Source organism: Carlito syrichta, unplaced genomic scaffold (assembly GCF_000164805.1).
Source record: "Carlito syrichta isolate Samal-C Ts95f unplaced genomic scaffold, Tarsius_syrichta-2.0.1 Scaffold305276, whole genome shotgun sequence".
NCBI classification, from domain to species: Eukaryota; Metazoa; Chordata; class Mammalia; order Primates; family Tarsiidae; genus Carlito; species Carlito syrichta.
Window position 1 is genome coordinate 26,919 of NW_007249372.1, and position 23,663 is coordinate 50,581.

At 45.9% G+C, this 23,663-nt stretch overlaps 1 pseudogene; it reads left to right on the forward strand.

The window, feature by feature from the left end:
* Positions 1-16,513: 16,513 nt before the first annotated feature.
* LOC103263805 lies at positions 16,514-17,479 on the forward strand (annotated as a pseudogene).
* The last annotated feature ends 6,184 nt before the right edge of the window (positions 17,480-23,663 follow it).

Consider the following 23,663-nt stretch of genomic DNA (forward strand, 5'->3'; position numbering starts at 1 on the left):
GCTATAGTCTTGTGGTTGTATTTGTGGTATCTGCTGCCATGTTGTATGACGATCCACACTTCTGTCTCCACCACCAGATTGAACGTTCTTTAGGGTAGGGGACCTGTTTTTTTCCACCTCTATGGCATTTCTGCCGTGCCATCCCTGAGCTAGAAGACAGTCAGAAGACAGTTCTCAGCAGGATTGTTGACTGGCTGAGACAGGGAGCAAATAAACGAGGAGCCTCTGTCAGCAGAGAGGGAGAAAGCAGGTGAGCAGGTAGGAGTCTCTCCTGCTGAAAAGTGGGACCCCAGAAATGCAAAGCACCCACGAGATGAAGAGTTCAGAAGCCAGAGCTCATCCTGCACCACATCCCTTCCAGGAATTCAAAACCATTGAGAGTGGGTGCCAGAGCCAGGCCAGGAGCTGTGTCAGCCAGCTCACGCCCACTCTCTCCCTCCCGCTGGAGGTGCCCAGCACCCTGGCCCTCTGCTCACAGATTCCTTTCCCAGGCAGCGCCCTTCCAGTGTAGCTTTCCGTTGTTACCAGCCTGCTCCAGACCCTGCACATGCAACCTGGCACTGTCCTGTTTCCCCATTCCTGGCCCCCGATCTTTCACAAGCAATATGTGCAATTCCTGCTTGACCCTGGCTTTGGCAGGTAATGTCACATAAGTGTTGTTCCCCCCCCCTGCCGCCCGCCCCATTTTACAGAGAGGAAAACTAAGGACCAAGGAAGTTAAATGATTTTTTCCATATTGCACAATTACTACAGAGAGACCAAGCCAGGATTTAATCATAGATCTGCCTGATTCCAAGGCCAAGGGTCTTTCCCATAACCCACATGACCTTCCCTCTGAGACATGTGACCCAGGCTCACTGACTGTTACACCTAGGCTGTCCTAACATCCTCCTTCAAGTTACCTTTTCCAGTTGGGATTGCAGCATCCTTGGATAGGCATGCCTGGCCACCTGTCTGAATATTTCCCCAAATGGGGAGCTCACTTCCTCATGGCCTCTCCCCCTCTAGCTTCCTGTTTCTACCCTGCTGGGAAAACAGATGCTCCTTGGATCTTTCCAGCTCAGGTGGAGGGTCTCTGTTGCTCCCACCCTGCCTCCAACCTCCAGAGCTCGGCCTGACATCCACCTTCAGAGGGAAGGAAGTTTTAGTCTTTCACACCCTGGCACAGTGCTAGGCACATGCTTAAAATGCCCTCTCTGGGGTTTTTCCTGGGTGAGCAGACCCCCAAAGGAGGGACACTCTCCTTGTCCCAGGCTCTGATGCACCTGAATATATTCCTTTAAACATAGCTGTGTTGGTGCCTTTGCAATTTATTTTGGGTAACCAGCCTCTCGGGGTGAAAAGGTGTAGTCATCCTGGAGGTGAGAATTTGGTTTTCCTTTATTTCATTCACTCTTTCCTTCATTAAATCGTCACTGTGGATACGCTGTGCTGGCACTGAAAACGTAGACAGAAATTGGACAGTCCCTGACCTCCAAGAAATTCTCATGGAACCAGGGTCATAGAAATGGAAACAGGTAACCAATATGCAATGTGGAAAGGAGACATGACCACACGATAATTAATCAATGCGTCGTATCATTCTTCATTTAGTGCTACCTGGCCCTGAATGCTGAGAGACCGTGCCTGGCTTACTGATCGCTGCTGTGACCTTGCACTGAGCTCGCGTTCAGTGGGTGCTCAGTGTTGATCTCGTGAATGAAAGGATGAATGTGAACAAATGAATGGATGAATGAATGTCCTAGAGGTTTGTAAAATGTACTATTGGAATACAGAGGGCAGATGCTAACTCCTTGGAAAACAGAGTGTTACAGGATGAATAGAAGTTCACTTCATGGGTCATGTGACAGTGGATGTGGGTGTTAGGGGAGGGAATTTGGGAATGAGGGGACAGAAAGGACTGAGTTGACAAAGAGATGTGGCAAAGGCTGGCATGTTTGGGGGAGCTATGAGTGTTTCAGAGTGGCTGCAGAAAGCACTTCAGTCCCATTCAAATGCACTCAATTACCTGAATTTTGAGCACAATCATTGAGTCTGAAACAGGACCCATCGGCAGCTGGGGCTTGCTCCCAGGAAGAGCTGTGTCCACACCTGCTAGGAGTCAGTGTCTCCCCCTGATCTCTCTCCCTCTGTCTAGCCTGGGTTCTCAGACCCGCTGATGTGACCTTGAGCGGCTGCTGCCCACCCCCAGGATGGAGACTGTCCGTGCTTCCAAAACAGACAGGCATGTGCTAAAATTCATGGCACTCTCCAGTGCCTTGGCAGGTGACGCGCCCTTTCCTGGGTCTGACAGATCCCAGGGCTGCTCATCGACCAATGCGCTCTGTGATTAGCCAGGGTGCGGTGACAGCCAGCTGACATTAATTATCTGTGAGTTAGAGGCATTTAAGAGCACAAACAGAGCACTGTCAGCAAAGCAAACCAGCGTCGTCATTGCTCCCAGGCCTCGCAGCTGGGACCTTGAGCAGCGACAGGGGCCTTCCAAGTTCATGGAGGGGTGGCTGAGGACAGCAGCCCTTCCTGCCCTCTCCGGGGCGGTTCACCAGCAACCTTAGGGTTAATTCGGGAGATGGTCAGGCACCCAGTGGTGAGCCACAGGTGACTCATCCCTCGTCCCTCACCCCAACGCCCCATCCATCACTGCATCTTGACAGTTTCGCCTCCCAGCTAGTTCTCCGATCTGTCCGTGTTTCTGCATTTCCATGGATCCAGCCTGGACTCTCAGCAAGGCGACTGCTTCCACTTCACTGCCCCTCTACTCTGGCCCCTTCTCCGCCAGAGCGGGGCTTTCAAACTCCAAGTCAGACCATGGGCTGCTGCTCAGAACCCACCACCCCTGCAAAGCCAGCACATGGCCCACTGGCTTCTGCTTCCCAGCTCTCTGTTTCCCCACCCCATTCTCTTTCAGTGGGTTTCCCTACTGTGCCTCTGGCCACATGGCTTTTGCCTATGCTGTCCCCTCTCACTGGAATGCTCTTTCTTCCCCTACCCTGCTCACTTTCTAAGGTTCCTTAAATCTCAGGCCATGTGGCCCTTCCTCTACAAAACTTCGCTTAACCCCCAAACACAGCAAGTTCATTTGTCTCGCAAGGAGGCAGCACAGTATAGTGACCAAAGGCTTAAAAGCTGGGGCAACACTCTAGGTTCAAGTACCAAGCCAACCCCTTCCTGGCTGTGTGACTCTGGACAAGGTTCTTAACCTCTCTGCATCTCAATTTTTACCTCTATCAGTGGAGATCGTCATCATCTGAATCCTGCAGGATTATTTTAAGGACTAAGGTAAGAGAGGTACAGAGCCTAGCACAAGAGTGCTATGTGTGCATTCACTATTGCAACTTATACATTTCTTGGTGCAGGTAACATCTCTGTGTGTAACCTTACCCTCATTTGTGTGAGAGTTTAATTTCATGTTCTTCAGTATACTCTCGGCCAGGGTTTCTCAACTTCATTTTGGGATGAACAACTCTTTGTTGCAGGGACTGCCCTGTGCACCGTAGGACAATCTCCTCACTTGATGCCAGTAGTATCCCCCTCGTTATGACAACTGTAAACATCTCCAGACTTTACACGATGTCCTGGTAGAGACCCCTGCTCTGAACTCTATGCCAGCAGGAAGCATACATGGTCTGCATCACTGTCTCCTCCCAGCACCTAGCACAGTGCCTGGCCTCAGGCAGGGGCTCATTAAGTATATGTTAAATGAATGAATGTGCGAATGCATCAATGCATAGAATCAAGAGATTATGTAATATAAAGATCTCAGGGAGGCCAGGTTCTGTGGCTCAGCCTGTAATCCCAGCATTTTGGGAGGCCGAGGCAAGTGGATTGCCTGAGCCCACAGGTTTGAGACCCACCCGGACAACTTGAGGAGACCTCATCTCCACAATAAATCAAAAAAAGTAGCCAGGCATGGTAACGCATGCCCACAGTTCCAGGTACTTGGAAGGCTGAGGTGGAGGGATTGCCAGAACCCAGCAGGTCGAGGCTGTGGTGGCCGGGAGCATGCCACTGCACTCCAGTCTGGGCGACAGAGTGAGACTCCAACTCAAAAAAAAAAGATCTCAGGTGATATAAAGTCAGAAGATCTGGGTTCAAGTCCTGCCTCCACTCGTTTTACAGGGGGTCATCAAGGGCAAAGCACTGATTCTTCTGAGCCTCAGCTATCTCATCTGTGACATGGGGATGGTGATAATGACCGTGATCTCACTCCCATCACTGAAATTGTTATAAGGCTCAGGTGAGCAAACATCAGATAAAGTCCTTTATAAACTGCTGAGTGCTTTACAGATGAGCGGGTTAGAGTAACACCTGCATTTAAGCTAATAGCATGACTTTCCTCCTATCGCCACGCCACAGCCTGCCTTGTCTGGCATTGTCTGGGCTGTGACCGGGCTTGGGCATGTAATGTATGCTGCACGCAAGGCAGATAATATATCCTTTCATCTCCCTTTTAATATAGCTGTAAATATGTCTTATGGGGGAGATAACAGAGATACAGCGCACATAATGGTGATGATGGATCAGACTGATAGGATCTCACACTTGTCACGAGGGCAGCTTGTCTGTCATTGCCCCATTATGGATGGTGTCTTGGGCAGATTGTGGTGTCAAGTGCATTTTGAATTATGGGAAGCTCCGAGCACTTAATTACATTGTGTTTCTAATAAGGCGAAGAGCGGCAGGCAGTGAGGAGAGCGCTGGGCTTCAGAGATTTGCTACCCCAGGTTCAAATCCTGGCTGGAGTGCTCCTGGCTCAAGCACATCACCTGTCCTCTCTGGGCCCCAGTCACCTGATCTATTAAATGGGTGTCTCAGCATGATGAGACCTTTGAAAGGGACCTCCCTTCAGAGTAAGGGCAGGGACAAGGAAAGCAGGACAACTCTGATCCTACTAAATTCCAAGTACCCGTCAAATGTGCAAAATTGGGTTTATTTGCAGGAAATGATTCCACTCAGGGGAGTCCGTGCTTTCACTTCTAGCATGAACCAGAGGGTATTCTTGAGCCTTTCAGCTAGCACCTCAGAATATCGTGGCACAATGGGTGGAATGTGGAGCCCAACCCAACACCCTGGGATTTGGCTCAGGTCCTGGCCTCTCATGTCCCCAAAGTGCAGACTGGGAGTAACAGGCACTTCTGTCTTGGATGGCTTTTGTCACAACCAAAGGGAGTAACTGGGACGATGTGTATCCATGGGACTCTCAGAATCACGAATGACCCTGGGAGGGAGGTGGGGGTGGTTTTAAAGAGTAGCAACACAAATCCTTCGGTGTTGCAGCTGTTCAGTATCTTGGTTGTAGTGGTGGATATACAAGCCTACACACATCATACAGTTGTACAGCACTTAATATGTGCAACACATATCCACACACACAAATGAACACAAGTAACACCATGGAAATCTGAATAAGCGTAGTCAACTGACTGAATGTCATTGTCCTTGTTGTGATATTATCCTACAGTTTTATGAAATGTTGCCACTGGGGAAAACCGGGATGAATATAAAAAGGATTTCCCACAACTGTATGTGAGTTTAAAATTATTTCAACACACACACAAATTGTGAGGTTCCACCCCCAGAGTTTCAGCAGGTCTGATGCAGTAGAACTTGCATTTCTAACACATTCCCAGAGGGTGCTGATGCTGCTGGTCAGAGTTCAGACTTTGAGAACCACTGAGCTAGTATACAGGTTAAACTGTGCTATCAAGGAAGGCCCCCCCAAAAGCTTCAAAAAGACAGAAAGTTTGCATTCATGGGATTGCCTCAGCATGACCCATCCAGGTTGGTAGACAGACCTGGCTCCATAACATCCTGCAAAGACGTGGGTTCTTTCCACATGTGGCCTCACCAGCCCCTCACAGTCATGGTTAGCCCTGGTCCCCGCCATGTCTGGAAAAGAGGGAGGAGAGAAATTCCAGTATCAGCAGCTTCTGTGGAAATAGGCTTAGAGGAAGCTGCACATAGAGAAGGGTGCATCTGAGATGTGCTCCCTCCAGGAGCATCTCAGAGTCAAGTGAGAGGTCACAGGGGAGGGATGAGGAGAACTCAGGGACATTCCAATTCCTTTGCCACATCCTCTTTTATCCTTCTATTACTTTTGTCTGTTTCCCTTTGGACGTAAGAGGAATGATAACCCAAAATGAGAATGGCCCAAGGGGTGGCTTCTGAAGCAAAACTTCAGGCAGCTCTGCTCTGCCTGGGTTCCAGATAGGCCCTGTTCACCTCCTCCCCCATCAGCAACCTGCCCCAACCCTTCCTGTCAGCACCTGGGCTCTCTGCCTTCCAGATCCAGGGCCTGAGGAAAGCAGGAATGTCCAACAGAGTGACCCTGGGGCTCCAAGTCCAGGACTGGGAGCAAGATGACTATAGTCATACCCTCCCCGATCCCCTTTGGCCTGGTAGCTGTAAGGACAGTCAGACACTTGTCCAGAGTCCACTGGCCCCACTATCTGCTGTGCAAACGCTTCCCTTGTGCCATTCGTATTCCGCAAGTTACAGAAATATCTCACACATGAAATGAGTCAAGGTCATTAAACTTTGTGGAGAGATGGCTTCAGGTGTTTTCTCAGAATGTATCACCCACAAAACCACCCAGACTGTGCACAATTAGAGGGAGCTCAGAGCAGCTCATGGGTAATGGGCCTGTTTTATTTCCCTTTTGGGGGATCTTTAGCTCGGGTTGCCAAGTTCCCTTCCATAAGAGTTGACGACAAATGTCTTAATTAAAGTAAGGATGGTGGATGCAGTAACGTCACGTCCCTCTGAAGTGAAGGGTGGAGCAACAAGAAGACACACAACAGATGTCAATGGGACCCGCTGTGTCCTGTCAGAATTCATGGAAAACTGAGTTGTAGTGACAATGATGGTGATGAGGAAGATGCTGACCATGTTGAAGACTATGACAATAACCTCAAACAGCTGGACTCGGTGGCTCAGCCTGTAATCCCATGCCTTTGGAAGGCTGAGGTGAGTGGATTGCCTGAGCCCGCGGGTTCGAGACCCGCCTGGGCAGCGAGACCTCATCTCTACAATAAATCAAAAAATCAGCCAGGCGTGGTAGCGCATGCCTGTAATTCCAGCTACTCGGAAGGCTGAGGCAGAAGGGTTGCCAGAACCCAGCAGGTCGAGTCTGCGGTGGCCGGGAGAGGCCGCTGCACTCCAGTCTGGGTGACAGTGAGACTCCAACTCAAAAAATAAATAAATAAATAATAACCTCAAACAATGTTAGGTACATATTGGGCACCAGGATCTTACACTGTGTGTATCCCATGATATGCATAAGTACTATAAATAGAGACTCAGAGAAGTTCAAATACCTGCCAAGGTCACACAGTCAGCAGTTGGGGCTGCCTGGACATTAGTCTGGGACGTGCAGTTCTTTAGCACATCAGATATTGCAAACTGGCTGTCCAGTGCTAAACTCTAACCCTCAGATGTATTTTGCTTGACCCACGGAGTGCATTAAATTCTTTGAATTGGTTGCCGATACTTAAATATTGGAGGGTTTTTATTTCATATTACTGAAAGTATCCCAGTTTCTGGCTTTCTAGAAAAATCTATAACAGCCGACACTGCCAAGGCCACAATCCCCTTATGGTAGCTATTGTGCAAAACTTGACTTGTGTTCACCACTCTGCCCAACTCCTACCTGGGCCATTTCTCTTGTTAGGACATAAACTAGCCCATAGGCATTTGCATATTCAACCTTACAAATTCTAGGAGGGGCTATGCAGGTTGGTGGCTGGCCATCTGACTGATCAGCATTGTGGGGTGACCTTCCTCTAACCCAAAGGTCAGAAACTGGATTAGGTACCTTGCTGGTGTTCCAGATCCCTGGGAGGGCCTGCTAGGGATCAGGTGTGGGCTGGGCTTGATGGGAGTTCAGGCAACTGGTCCAGAAACTGTCAAGGCATCCCCCTTAAAAAGCATGACATGAACTTAGATCAAAAGATGAAATTGGTTTGGGAGGGGTTACGTTCTGCTGGGAGAAAACAATCTGCCTGGCACAAACATGATCAATGTCTGCTCAGTGAATTCCCCTAGAAACTGTGAAATTGCATAAAAGATTTGATCAAAGTCTCCATCAGCCGCCAAGCTGTAATGACTTCTGTGATTTTTCTTAACCGGATTTTAATTTTTATGTTTATTATTTGGGGACTGATGGAGCAGAGGAAATGCGTCAGCCTCCAAATTCCACTTTCATTCTCTCCTGTGAAGCTCTTTAAGAACTCAGGAAAACTCAATTGCAAAAGAAAAGCATTTGGCTCTCAGTGTTTCATGTTTTGTTCCCGTTCCCCGGGCTTGGAGACAGCTCGGGAACTTAATTAAAATCAATGGAGAAAAAGAATTGAATACATCACAACATGAATATCCCTGAAAGTCTATATCATAGCCCAGCAGCATAGAGGTAAAAAAAATGTTCTGTTTCCTCTCTCCCTCTGGAAAGAAGAAAAATTAAAGTTATCTCTGAGAATACTTGAGATCTCTCTCTCCTGAAAAATAAGTAATAGAAAAAAGAAAGTGTCTAGAAATCAAAAGGTATGCACAGATCTCCCCTCACTTCCAAGAGGGGTCCCTACACCATAGCAAAGACCTCCATCCTGATGGCACCAGGCAACACGTGTATCTGGGTCCCTCAAGCAACCCCACAGTGTAGTTGTGCTTAGCTCCATTTTGCAAATGAGGTTAAATAATTTCCCCCAACTTTACCCGGGCTCCATGTGACTACCAATGTCCATCCTTCACCTTGAACTTGGCAAGATTTTCTTCCCAAAACAACCCAGTGATTTTCCCTATATTCCCTTTCCAAAGGTCTGAATCACACCCAGAAAGGGGTGGGAAAGAACTCCACGGGGTCACCAGCCTGTCCCCATGCCTCTCGGCACAATTATACTTAAACCACTCTGTCCCCAGGGGAATCAAGGTCATTCTGTTATGGCTCCAGAGGAAGAAATTCTAATCCAGCCTTGAAAATGCGCTTAAGTTTTTAACATTTCTCATCCTCCAGGGAGCAGGGTTTGCTTGAATCTGATCTGAATCCTTTGGGCTACAGGCTGGATCATGTCCCTGGGGCAAATCTGAGAATGAGTGATATACCTTTCCCTTCCCTCATCCCTCCCTCTCTCCCTCCGTTTTCCCCAAAATTCTGTCCTCCCACCTCCCAAAACAGAAAAAACACCCAGCCTAGTGCCTGGTGCAAAGCTGTGTTTCTTAAATATGAAGTCCTTCCTTCTGTGTTCTCTTTCTACTGTGCCTGGGCTCTGGGATTGCAGAGGTAACTGTCTTTCTCTTGGAGGAGCTCACAGTCTAGAAAGAAGGACCGTGTTTAAACACATAGCCGTGGTGCAGAGAGGTGAGTGCAATTATAGATCCAAAACCCACCGTGAAGCCTCAGAGAAGTACCTAATCTGCCCTCTACAACCACGTCCCCATCATGTCACCACCTGCTAAAAACCTTCCCATTGCCTTAGGACAAAGGCTGGATCCGAGAGTCTTGTCTGATCGGACCCTGCATGGTGGTGGCCTTACCTCTCCCACTCCCCCTCACTGCCTGAGCTCCAACCATTGCCCTAAATGTCCTCTTGCTTCATCCTGGTGTATTTCTGCCTCTGTCCTTCATCTGACCAAATCCTCTGGCATCTTCCATATCTGCTTAAATACCAGTTTCTCAAGAAGCCCTTCAATACTCACCTCCCAAATGCAGGTACAAGTCCCTTGCTATATGCTCAAGCTACATAATATGAAAGTTTCCTTTTCTAACTACTACCACATATGTCATTAATCTCTCTATGGCTATCTATTCTGATAGGCAGAAAGCATCCCTGGGCAGGGAAGCCTTCATAAAGGAGACCTTGATGGTTAGATAGGACAGACCTGTGGAGAGAGGGGAGGTCAGATGAAGCATGAACTTAAAGGATGTTTCTAGGGTTGGATCATAGCATGTGCATGGGTCAATGCCATTAACAAACCACCTCAAACTCAGTGACGTATGGCAAAAAATATTATTCTCGCACTCATGAGTCTGCAGGTTGACTGTTGAAGGGTTGATCTAGGCTGTGTGCATGGCTGATGTCTCTACAACAAGGCAAGATACAGGTTGGCTGTGCTTGGCTCCAGGCTCTAGCCTGGCTGAAATCAGTTCCATGCATGTTTGTTCTAGGCCCAGACTGAAGGGGCCATGCTCATTTGGGGCTTGCCATTCTTATGATGTATCATCTAAGTCCAAGGGGACAATGAGGAGCAAGTCTTCTCACACCTTGGTACAGAATGGGCACTCTGAGCCTCCCACCCCCATTCCATTGGCCAAAGGAAGCCCCAAGACCAAGCCCAAAATTGATGGGGTAAGAAAGTGCATTCTCTGCTTCTACTGAAGTTACCACAGTATCAAATGGTAAAGCACATGGATATATAGCTTAACATGGGGGTTGTGAACAACTGCAAAAAGGATTCCATTTCTCACACCAAGAGTGGGATGAGGTGAAAGGAATAACCCAAGATGGTACCCAGGTTTCTGTTTGTGCCAAGAACTGAAGTGTGTATCATTCTCGGAGGTGGAGAACTCATGAGGAACAGCACCTGGGGGCAAAGGATATGGAGTTGTGTTTTGAGCATGTCAAAGAGTGTAGTGCTCATGGCACAGTCATGTAGAAAGGTCTGACCCCTACTAACTCCACAGGTCTGTGTCTCAAAGGGAAGGTCTGAGCTGAAATAAGATGGCAACCAAAGCTTCAGGGGATGGAGAGAACTGCAGGGAGAGTGTGGGGTGATGGACATCCCTGATGGAAACAGCTTTCCTAGCCTCCTTTGCAACTAGGGATGGTCACGTGATCGGGTTCCAGCCAATAGGATGAAAGGAAAGATTTATCAGGAGGGCTTTTGAAAGTTTTGCTCTACCATTAACCAGGCAAATGCATGGAAAGAGATGCTAATGTTGCTACTTATCATTGGCCCTGCCTGAAAGAAAGTAAGATGCCAGCCGGGCTCGGTGGCTCAGCCTGTAATCCCGTGCCTTTGGGAGGCTGAGGTGAAGGGATTGCCGGAGCCCACGGGTTCGAGACCCGCCTGGGCAGCGAGACCTCATCTCTACAATAAATAAAAAAATCAGCCGGGCGTGGTAGCGCATGCCTATAATTCCAGCTACTTGGATGGCTGAGGCGGAAGGATCGCTAGAGCCCAGCAGGTCGAGGCTGCGGTGGTGGCTGCCACTCCAGTCGGGGCCACAGAGTGAGACTCCAACTCAAAAAAAAAAAGAAAAAAAGAAAATAAGATGCCGCCTACAGCATTTTCTCACTGTGAGACTGGCAAGCATGAGGAAGAAAGGCTAACAAGCCACAGAGGGAAAATTGTAGAAAATGCCTGGTCCTTCATGACATCACCAGGTAAACCAAAGGCCTCTGAAGGATCATTTCAGGGAAACAATAAGTATCGTTACAGTTTAAGACATTGTTACTCAAGCAATCTGCCACTCATAACTGGATGTATTTCTAATTGATACAAGGGCTATGGACTAAACCTGGGGGGAATAGCAACAGATATTTAATGGGTGGGCAAAAGAGGAGGAGTCAGTAAAAGAGGCAGGAAAAGAAAAAAAAACACATCTTGGAATATGAAGAAGGTTTCAAAATATTATCAGAGCCCAAATATGCAGAGAATTTTATTTCAATGACACATCAAAATTATGCACCGAATTTCACAAGCAGGAGGCTGTTGATGTCCTTAATGAAAGAAAGTTTTTTGGTGGGAAGGAGAGAAATGGAAGGAAAGATCCCAAGGAATGAAGCGTCGGCATTCACCTCTCTTCTCTTTTGACTGAGCCCTTACCCATAACTCCAAGACTGAGGCATGTGGCCCAGTGCCAGTCATTTAGGGGAACCAAACCCCCTAACTACAGTCATTAGTTCAGAGATTGGCGTGGGCCCAAGTTAGGCTAATCAAGGTGGAATCTGGGCCTGGTGTTATGTGGCAGGAAGAGATCCACTATTTTTTTTAATGATTCCATAATTAACCTGGAAAGATTGTTATAATATCAAGGAGGAGAAAGGGAGAAAATATATTGCTCACCATAAAAATGCAGTAAAAGATAGAGCACAAATAGCCACTTTGTAAAGCTGAAATATTGCCATTCTGTGATTAACACTCTGTGCATTAACCTGGTATTGTAGATACTTTTTTTTTAACCCTGGATTTGAACTTGTAAGGATATGAGGATCAAGCCATGTTGCCACCATGCTGGTAGAGACTGAAAAGGCATCCAATCCAGAAAAAGTGAGGAGAACAGGGAGAAACTGGGTCCTGTGATATTATATGAGTACCTGAATCCAGCTATACCTGGAGTGAGACCATATCCTGGACTTGAGTAATAAATTCCCTAGTCATTCTCTTACCATTTGGGGGGCAGTGTGTCTGGTACTTATGCAGAAAGTTTTCTGATTAAATTTTTAAAAGAGTGAAGTGGAGTAGGAGTAGGGATCAGTGTCATTTTTACTTTCGAATGCTGGCATTAGCAAGCAAAGATAAAATCCCCTCCCCAGAATTATCTTGCTTAGAATTAAACAACTTAATGAACTTAAAGGATGTTTCTAGGGTTGGATCATAGCGTGTGCATCGGTCAATGCCATTAACAAACCGCCTCAAACTCAGTGGCTTATAGCAAGAAGCCTTATCCCTACACTCACAGAATTACCTTATTTAGTCACCATTATTCAGACATCAGCTTTAATTTCCACCCTATGTGAAGGGAAAAGAGGAAGGAGGCTGTCTGGCCGTTTCAATCCCTTTCTGTCTGAGCATCCTGGGGTCTCACTCCTTTTCTCCAGCTGGAGAGATGAGCCACCCATCTGACTTATCACTCTCTGTTTTTGTTTGCATTTGTTTTCATCAGCCTCCAGCAAGATGCTAAGAGTGATTGTTCCCAAAAAGTGCATCCAAGAGAGCACACTGATTTCAGAGCAACTGATAGTCTCTGCTAGGATGCAGTCCTGCCGAGATTATCCATGTGGGGCCAGTGCTCTTTGCCAAGAGCTCCTAATAATTCTCTGAGCATGTCTTGCATCAAGCCCGGCATCACAGCAGGGCAGAGGCTGCCGCTGGGGGCTAAGTGGCTGCAGCTGTGTAGGTTAAAGGTTTGCAGAGGCAGGGAGCCAGTAGATGATTATAGTCACAAGAGCATTCAATGTGTCGCTGGTGCTCTACCCATCACCCCGGGACCTTACCAGGAGAGAGGCAGAATGAGGAAAAGGATCCAGGAGCCTAGCAATGCCCTGATGTGAGAACCTTCTGAAATGCAGTCGCCTAGCCCAATTGAGATGAGCCTGGGCAAGCACAGTCTGATCTGGTTTTAGCCTAGCAAGGATATCAAAGGCACCAGATAGGGACCAGAGAGAGATGGTATGCTACATCTGTCACGATGTGGCTTGGGGCTAGCAGTCAACTCTGAGACCAAATACAAAACAATAAACCCAGGAAGGGTCAGGCAGGGGAGAGACGGACAAATACCAAAATCTGAAGTAAGAATCACAGACTCACATGACCTCGGGGCTAGAACAGGAAAGAAACAAGTGAATGAACCATGCTGGGGGAAAACAGATTACAGAGAACTGAAAAACTTATGTCCTATTAATATAAGCAGCTACTCTTCAACCTAAACTAGGTAGAAAGAAAGGGTAGTGCTGTCTGTCCAGTTGTTCTAGAGAAGCAAGAAGCCTATAGGGTCTCTTTTTAAGGGAATCGTTTAATTTTTAAATACTGGCCACTATTTCAACTCCTTTATTTTTTTTCTTTTTTAAGACAATATAAACTTCTGGCTTCTGGTCCAACAAATAGGAAGCTTAGAAGTATCACTCCATCCTAACAACATGTTATAAGCTGAACAAACAGAAATCAGCAACACTTCTTAGATCCATTAGAGAAGTAAGGCCAAAGGGCAAACTGCTGCCCCCAAAATGGAGAGACAGACAGGCAGATACAGAAAATCACAACTTATCAGAGCAGAAACCCATCAGTGAACACCTCCCCAGGAACCGGAGCCAGGGTAGGAAAACCCGAAATGTATTTGATGAATTGTTAGAGGTTCAGTGTGGACAAGTCTAAGAGTAAAAAAATCCAGAAGAATTGAGTCATCAGAGGCCCCACACTTTAGGGAGTTTTACCTCCAGGGCCCAAAATACTTCCAAAAGAAGAGGGAGGGAAGAAACCAATTTGAAATGTACCAACACATTCTGTTCTTCTTAACAAAGCCTGCCCCCAGGAGAAACTACTTTTCCAGAGCTTAATCTACTGGAATTTTATCAGAGTCTAGCTGATCCGGGGAAAGGGAAATACCCAACGCTAGCCCTATCTAGCAAACCTGTCCCACCTAAGGGGTGGGGGTTGAGGAGCACTGGTGAAATTTACAATACAGTGGCACAGGATCACTGAAAGACTGAGACTCAATAGAACCGTTGAATGCTTTTTCTCCCCCACACCTTACCACTGGACTTACTAAAGGCCTGTTACTGCCTTTTACTCAACACATCATCTCTACCTTGCAACAAAAAATTACAAGGTATACTAAAAGGCAAAAACACAGCTTGAAGAGATTGAACGCACATCAGAACCAGAGTCTCATACGGTAGGAATTATAAGACTAAGAATTTTTTTAAACTAAGATTAATATACTAAGGGCTTTGATTGAACAATAGATGACATACAAGAACAGATGGATAACGTTAGCAGAGAGCTGGAAATTCTAACAAAGAATTAAAAATTCTAGAGATCAAAAACACTGTAACAGAAATAAAGAATGTCAGTTTTAAGCTCATTAGTAGACTAAATATGCCTGAGGAAAGAGCCACTGAGCTTGAGGATCTGACAACGGAAACAATCAACACTGAAATGCAAAGAGAAAAAAACTTGAAAAAACAGAGCAGCATATCAAAAAACTGTGGAACAACTACAAATGATGTAAATACATGTATCAAAATAGCAGAAGCAGGGGGGGAAAGAAGTTAGAAGCAATATTTGAAGCAATAATGACAGAATTTTTTCTGAATTGATGCCAGATACCAAATAATAAATCTAGGAAGCTCAGAGAACACCAAGCTAAATAAGTGCTCCCCAAGTGGGGGAATAGATATACCATATTCAAATTTCAAAAAATCAAAGATAAAGAAAGAACTTTAAAGAAGCCAGAGGGAAAAAAATTTCCTACTTATAGAGAAGCAAAAATAAGAATTATATCCAATCTCACCTCAGAAACCATGCAAGTAAGAAGAAAGTGAAGTGAAAATTTAAAGTAGAGAGAGAGAAAAAAAAACCAATATAGAATTCTGTGCTCTGCAAAATTATGCTTCAAAAATGAAGGAAAACTAGACTTTCTCAGGCAAAAATGGGGGAAATCTATTGCCCCCTCAAGAAATGTTCAAAGAAGTTCTTCAGAGTGAGGGAAAATAATATAGGTAAGAAACTCAGATCTACATCAAGAAAAGAAGAGCATCAGAGAATGAATAAGTGAAGGTAAAATTAAAATCCCTGTTTTATCTTATTCTTATTTAACAGGTAAGTTTCTTCAAACTAATAATAGCAATGTATTTGATTATGTACATTTGTTTATGTGTGTCTATACAACTATATTTATGTATAAATAGAATTGATGACAGTAATAATATGAGAAACAGGAGGAAAGAATTAGAAGTACCTGCTATTAGAAGGTACTTGCATTATGTGTGAAGCTGTGTAATGTTATCTGAAAGTGAACTTGGATTCGTTGTAAAGGTTTATTGCAAACTCGAGGGCAACCACTAAAAAATGATTAAGTAAAATAAGATGAAGAAGAAAGGAAAAGAAGCATAATTGATATGCTTAAAAGGATAATCATATAAAACGCTCAATTAAAACCCCAAAAGGCAGAAAAATTGTGGAACACAAAAACAGAAACAAAGAAAAAGGGAAACAAATAGAAAAAAATAACAAATATAGTGGATATTACTCTAACTGTATCAATAATCACTTTAAACATCACTGGTTCTAAGCACCCTAGTTAAAAGACAGAAATTTTCAGAACAGGTCAAAAAAAACAGACCCAATATATATCCTATCTTTAAGAAACCTACTTTAAACATAAAGACACACGTATATTAAAAAGCAAAGAGATGGATAAAGAAATACCATGCCAACACTAATCAAAAGAAAGTGGGAGTGAGAGTAGCTATATAAATTTAAAACAGAGCTGACTTCAGAGCAAGGAAAGTTACCAGGGATAAAGAGGTGCATTACATAAGAGTGTCAATACATTCCAAGAAGACATAACAATCCTTAACATGTATGCACCAAACAACAGATCATCAAAATATATGAGGCAAAAACTGATAGAACTGCAAGAAGAAATCAATGAATCCACAATTATAGTTGGAGACTTTAACACAATCTGCCAAAACTCACACAAAAAGATACAGACTGACCTTTCCACGTTACGCGCAGAGGGGTCCATACGGCGTTGTTCTCAATTCCCATAGTAATTTAAAGGGAAACTTTCACAATGTCCGGAGCCCTTGACGTCCTGCAAATGACGGAGGAGGATGTCCTCAAATTCCTTGCAGCAGGCACCCACTTAGGTGGCACCAACCTTGGCTTCCAAATGGAACAGTACATCTATAAAAGGAAGAGTGATGGCATCTACATTTCAAATCTGAAGAGGACCTGGGAGAAGCTTCTGCTTGCAGCTCATGCCATCGTTGCCATTGAAAACCCTGCGGATGTCAGTGTCATATCTTCCAGGAATACTGGCCAGCGGGCTGTGCTGAAGTTTGCTGCCGCCACTGGAGCCACTCCTATCACTGGTCGCTTCACTCCTGGAACCTTCACCAACCAGATCCAAGCAGCCTTCCGGGAGCCCCGTCTACTGGTGGTTACTGATCCCAGGGCTGACCACCAGCCTCTCAGAGGCATCTTATGCTAACCTGCCCACCATTGCTGTGTGTAACACAGACTCTCCTCTGCACTATGTGGACATTGCCATCCCGTGCAACAATAAGGGAGCTCACTCAGTGGGCCTGATAGTGGGTCTGATGTGGATGGTGGCTCGGGAAGTTCTGCGCATGTGTGGCACCATCTCCCGTGAACACCCGTGGGAGGTTATGCCTGATCTCTACTTCTACAGAGATCCTGAAGAGGTTGAAAAGGAAGAGCAGGCTGCTGCTGAAAAAGCTGTTGACCAAAGAAGAATTTCAGGGTGAATGGACAGCTCCAGCTCCTGAGTTCACTGCTACTCAGCCTGAGGTTGCGGACTGGTCTGAAGGTGTGCAAGTGCCCTCTGTGCCAATTCAGCAGTTTCCGACTGAAGACTAGAGTGCTCAGCCTGCCACAGAAGACTGGTCTGCAGCTCCCACTGCTCAGGCCACTGAATGGGTAGGGACAACCACTGAGTCGTCTTAACCTCTTAAGCAACACAGGCTCTTAAGCAACACGGAAATAAGGTTGGCGGAAAATAAACTTGTTTCTAAGGGGAAAAAAAAGTTACAGACTGAATAGGCATATATCTATTAAAGAAACTGAATTATTCATGAATAATCTTCCAAAACAGAAAGTGCCAACTCCAAATAGGTTCACCGGGGTTCTCTACAATCTCTTCCAGAAGTTAGAAGCAGAAGGATGTTGATAGTGGGGAATGTTGTGTGTTAGGGTACGGACAGGGTGAGGGTGGCGTGTTGGAGGGGTGAAGAGGGAAGGAGAGGCATGGCACCAGTAACCCAGAGACTCAAGTAAATGCAAAGAATTGTGACATACAAAGAGGTTAAGAAAGAAAAGTTTATTTAAAAGTAAATTAGAGCCGGGCTCGGTGGCTCAGCCTGTAATCCTGCGCTTTGGGAGGCTGAGGTGAGTGAATTGCCTGAGCTCACAGGTTCAAGATCCGCCTGGGCAACTTGGCGAGACCTCACCTCTACGATAAATCAAAAATCAACCAGGCATGGTAGCACATGCCTGTAATTCCGGCTACTTGGAAGGCTGAGGCAGAAGGATCGCCGGAGCCCCAGCAGGTCGAGGCTGCGGTGGCCGGGAGCAGCCACTGCACTCCAGTCTGGGTGACAGAGTGAGACTCCAACTCAAAAAAAAAAAGTAAATTAGAGACAGAGAAGGGAGAAAGAAGATTCACCTCCCCAAGGTCGGGGAGGGGGACCAAAGCCAGGAAACATGGCAACAGCCATAGCTCTAAGAGCACATGGCCACACTAGAGTCTAGCAAGGCAATGGCCGCTGGTTGCTTGTAGTTGAGTCCTTTTAACCATTCCCCTAGATGAGGGAAGATCATGAAGGTGATTGGGTGGTGGTCTGCTTCCACGTTATCACGAAAAGGCAGGCAAGTGTAGGTACTGATGTCAGGTGATGGACAGCAGGCAGATGGGTGGGTTAGTCACATGATTGCTGCCATGGTGGAGTTTATTCGCATCACATAGGTCACAAGGGCTGATTAGGTTAACCCTGGGAGGGTGGTTCCTGCAAGAGACTTGTTAGACATTTGCAATTCACAAACTCAGACATTTGCAACTCACAAATTCCTTGACCAAAGGTGGGGAGGTTGTATTATTGCTTTTATGATCAAGGCTGACCTTTGATCTTCAGCCTTGAGAGGAACCTAAAAGTTTACTAGAGATTATTATGCTAAACCATGAATGGTTGGGCTGTCCTGGTCTTGTATCTGAAGATTTGCTGAGGGGGATGGGATAGGCTGCTGTTTGTCCTGCCGTAGAGTGTCTGAATGCTTTCTAATGGTTATGCTGAGGCAAAAAGACTAAACCCATCCAGTGTGCATGTGAAGACGGGCTATAAGGAAACTCTCTGTAACTCCACACAATTTTTCTGTGGACCTAAATCTGTTCTTTTGAAAGTTTATGAATTTAAAAAATAAAAACCTGAAAGAAAAAAAAATTTATACACACACACACACACACACACACACACACACACACACACACTACCCAATCATTTTGGTCATGTGCAAGAGGTGACATGGAGGCAGGCCCAAACTTCATGAAGAGGTGATTAATGGGGAAACTAGGCTACCTATCCATCCATCCTTTCACCCTTTATCCTTCCCTTCTTCTTCATCTTCTTTTATTTAATCATTTTTTAGTGGTTGCCCTAGAGTTTGCAATAAACATTTGCAACTAATCCAAGTTCACTTCCAGATAGCATTACACAGCTTCACACGTCCACTCAGACAACAGCAATGTTCTTTGCCTGTTGCCTTTGACATTCCAAACCTTGTCCCTGAGTCTGGTGTATGTCCATAGGTGAAAATCAAAAATCTTTGCTTTATGAAATTCACAAGTTGGTGCAGAAACACTGAGTAAACACAGTTGATTAGTTAGGTAGAATAGGAGACCTTTTTTTTTTTTTTAAGAAAGCAGGATTTATTGAGAGGACAGAAAAGCTCCCACAGTGGGAGGGGACCCAAAGGGGTTGCCCCTACAATTTTAAACAGAGTTGCAAGAGATGGTTTCAAAAATGATACTTAAGACTTACAGAAAATCAGGGGAAGCTGTGAGGATAGCCAGAGGAGAGTGCTCTAAGCAGAAGGAACAAGAAGTATTAAATCCCTGAGGCAGGAATATGTATAAGTAACAGCCAGGAGTCCAGGAGGGCTGGAGTGGAGGAATCCAGGAGAGAAATGAGAGATCAGAACTGAGGAGAACAGGTGACATATTGCACACCCCTGCCTGCACTAGGAGTGAGCTAAGAAGCCACTGATTTCAAGCAGAGGAGTGATCTGCCATGTTTGGTTTTTTGTTTGTTTGTTTAATATAGTGGTGGTAACCTCCATCCACAAACTCAGAAAGAAAAGAAATGTCACTTCATTTTCTTTAAGCCAACCTAACTGTCACTCTTCTCTTACTGCAAAGAAATCCCATCTCAGTCATTAAAACATCTCCTTCCTACATCTGGTCGTGCTCACATATGGAGGCCAGGACGTGAAGGTCTACCTCCAACTGAAGTGGGCCATAGTCATTGCCAGTGGTTTTTTTTTTTTTTTTTTTTTTTTGAGTTGGAGTCTCACTCTGTCGCCCAGACTGGAGTGCAGGGGCCACTCCCGGCCACTGCAGCCTCTACCTGCTGGGCTCCGGCAATCCTTCCGCCTCAGCCTTCCAAGTAGCTGGAACTACAGGCGTGTGCTACCACACCCGGCTAATTTTTGATTTATTGTAGAGATGAGGTCTCGCCAAGTTGCCCAGGCAGGTCTTGAACCCGCGGACTCAGGCAATCCACTCACCTCAACCTCCCAGCCAGTGTTCTTGTTATTTGATCTATAAGGAGTCTTGTGTCCTGATGGGGCACAGCTTGAGACCCATTGCCTAGCTTCCTGTGCAGGGCATGCAACCATTTGTTTAGGTAATCCTAGGTACTGTAACAAATAAATCCAAAACTATAGTGGCTTAATGACACAGAAGATAATTTTTTGCTTGTTTGATATTTCAGGGCAGGCGATCCTGGTTGGTGGGAAACTTGTCTCTATATGGTGATATAGAGACTCAAACCTCTTCTATTTTTTTATCCCTACAAAACCCTAGAGAATTTAAGCTTCTCTGTATCCAGGGAGAAGGGATAAGAGAGAGATACATCCACTTGTTAACTATCTTGGCTTAGAGTTCACACACCTCACTTCTATTTACATTCCACTGAGGAGAACTGGTCACATGACCCTATGTGGAGGAAAGGGAAGTGGGAAGAGCTACAGACCAACATTGGGAAAAGATCAGAAAGGTTGCTAGGTTGAGCTGTGGCCAAGGAGGCCCTGATCAGCTGTGAGTGGGCTGTGTGTGGATGAGCTATATGAAAGTCAGCGTACTAGATGGAATATGGATAGATGTGCACGTGGTGGGATCTGTCTGCCTGAGTTGGAATTTCCATCCTGTTCTTTACTTGCTGAGTTCCCTGGAGCAAGTCATCCAACCTCTTTGAGCCTCTGTTTCCCTCATTAGACTCAACATACAAAGCACTTAACACAGTATCTGATACATAAGGAATATTCAGTCCACAGTATCCAATATTTTAGTCACAAACTATACAAGGGGGAACCAGTACAGGCTTCTCTCACTAGGTAAGTTTCTAGGAACCCAACAGCATCAGTGTACCAACTGGTGTTGTTGTGAGAGGCTGTGTTCAACACGTTTGTCCATTTCATGATGGGTGATTTACAAGTGCACCTGCCCCCACCACACTGTGCGTTCAGCAGTTTTTGACCAAAAGCTAGTATGACCCCCGTCCCACCCTCCTTATTCGCTCGACCTTGCCCCAAGTGATTTTTTGTTTGTTTGTTTCCCTGGATGAAAAAAAAGTCCTCAAAGGGAAATGTTTTGCCAATGTGGAAGAGGTGAAACAAAAATACTGTCTTGAGTAATGGAAAAGGCATCTGGATAGGTGTATTGCATCAAACGAAGAGTACCATGAAGGGTGACTGAAGTTTAAATGTGTATGAATAAATACACAATTTTTTGTAAATAAATTCCATTTTTGGAGGTTCCCTCTCATAGGTACCTGTAACTTGGAACTTTTTTCTCTCCTGATCCAGTCTATGCAGACTGACCCTATTGCAGGCTGTTCTAGAATTACGAGATTCTGGCTTTTTTATCACTCCATTTGTTTGCCTTATTAATACCCACCTTGTGAATGAGCTAGCTTGTGTTGGCCTCTGTCCTGGGAGACCAAATGCACTCATCCAGAGAGCAGATCAGAGGACAGAACAGACTCATGAGGCAAGGGCTTCCTGGGACATTAGGGCAGCGGATGCAGATGGGCATCTCCATATTACTAAAATGTCAGGGAAGTAGAGAGAAAGCAACAAAGACAGAATAAAATAAGGAAAACAAGAAAGAAAGAAATTTGGAGAAAGGATAGATGGTGAAAGAATGAAAAGAAAGGAGAGAGAGGGTGAAGGAGGGAGGGAAAGAGGGAGGAAGAGGGTGGAAGGGAGGAAGGAAGGAAGTTGGAAGGAAGAAGAGCTGGCCTCTGAGGCTCCTTTCAGGACCTACAGACTTCTCTAGCCTGAGCCAAGCGAGCATCACTGTGAACTGGGCCACTGTGAACTGGGTCCCAGATGCCCTGTGCTGAGCTACCACTAAGCAGCCTTGAGTGCAGCAGCATGCCCGCTGCGTCTGCGGCTTAATAAAGGTGCCGTCATTTTATTGTCAAGAGCATGTGCCAATCTCATCCAAATCAATTAATTCCTTAATCACACTGTGAATGGAGCAGGACGGGAAGCGCCCATGTGGGAGCGATGAATATTACTCGTATTTAACTGCCAAACGCTTCTGATACCATAAAGCATCCTCGAGGTTGCACAATAAAATCCAAAGTTTAATTGGTGGGTAACAAGGCCCCAGGCAATTGTACCTTATTAATGCTGACAACAGGAATATGTGCACAAGGCCACGACAGCCGGCTACTTAGAGCAATCTCAGCAGCCGGCCCCAGATGCAGAGAGTGATCCGTGGGCAGCCCAGTTGCAGAAAGATTTCGGATTTCTTTTACCACCGGGTCTTTCCCAAACACCAATCTGTAACTACACCATCTCTCCTACCCAGCTGTACCCCAAGGGGTGTTTGGGAAAGGGTAGAGGAATTGAGAATAGAGGCTTATGGGTACAGGTGGGGAGGCATTGGAGAAAGATCTGATGCAGGCAGGTAGGGGCTGCCCTAGCGGGTTGTATGAGTTGTGTACTGCACAAGTGCTTCTGGTAGAAATGGGTGAATGGAGGACTGAAATTTTTGCCTGAGCTTTGGTGGAGGTATATCTGCCCTGAGAAGGGCAGTTTTTCTTTAAAAAAGCAAAACTTTTTTCTAATTTTTCCAACTATATGGGACACTATTTTCTTTTTCTTTTTCTTTTTTTTTTTGAGTTGGAGTCTCACTCTGTCGCACAGACCAGAGTGCAGTGGCTGCTCCCAGCCACCACAGCCTCGACCTGCTGGGCTCCAGCGATCCTTCCACCTCAGCCTTCCGAGTAGCCGGAATTACAGGCATGTGCTACCACGCCCGGCTGATTTTTTGATTTATTGTAGAGATGAGGTCTTGCTGCCCAGGTGGGTCTCGAACCCACGGACTCAGGCAATCCACTCACCTCAGCCTCCCAAAGGCGCGAGATTACAGACTGAGCCACCGAGCCCAGCTGGGACACTATTTTCTAATTCATCCATTTAGAAGGAGCATTTTTTTTCTCATTTGCACAAAAGGATATAGGCCAGTAGTGGTCCTGCAGCCAGCCCAGAATGGCAAGCACACCCCTTAGAAACCATGAAGACATTAAAGGGAGTCGGGACACAAAGCCACAGTCTCAAATCCTGCCCCGGCTTGGACCAATCAACAGCAGAGGCTATCCCCAAGGATAGCAGGGTCTGTGTGTATTGGGCACGGGTGGGAGGTTGACTGGCCTGGCTTCATAGGCACCTAGAGCATCTCATTTGGACCCTGATGTCATCTCAAAAAATGAGGCCTCAGGTATGGTTGGGGGATATTTTGGCAGGACTAAAGAAAGAAATCACTTTGGTTTTCCAGAAGCTTGTCAGTTTAATGAGGTCCCACTTGTCTATCTTATCTCTTATGACCCGTGCATTTTGGGTTTTGTTCAGGAATTGGATGCCAGTTCCAATTTCCATAAGGGTGTGTCCTGCATTTTCTAAGGTTCTTACGGTTTGGG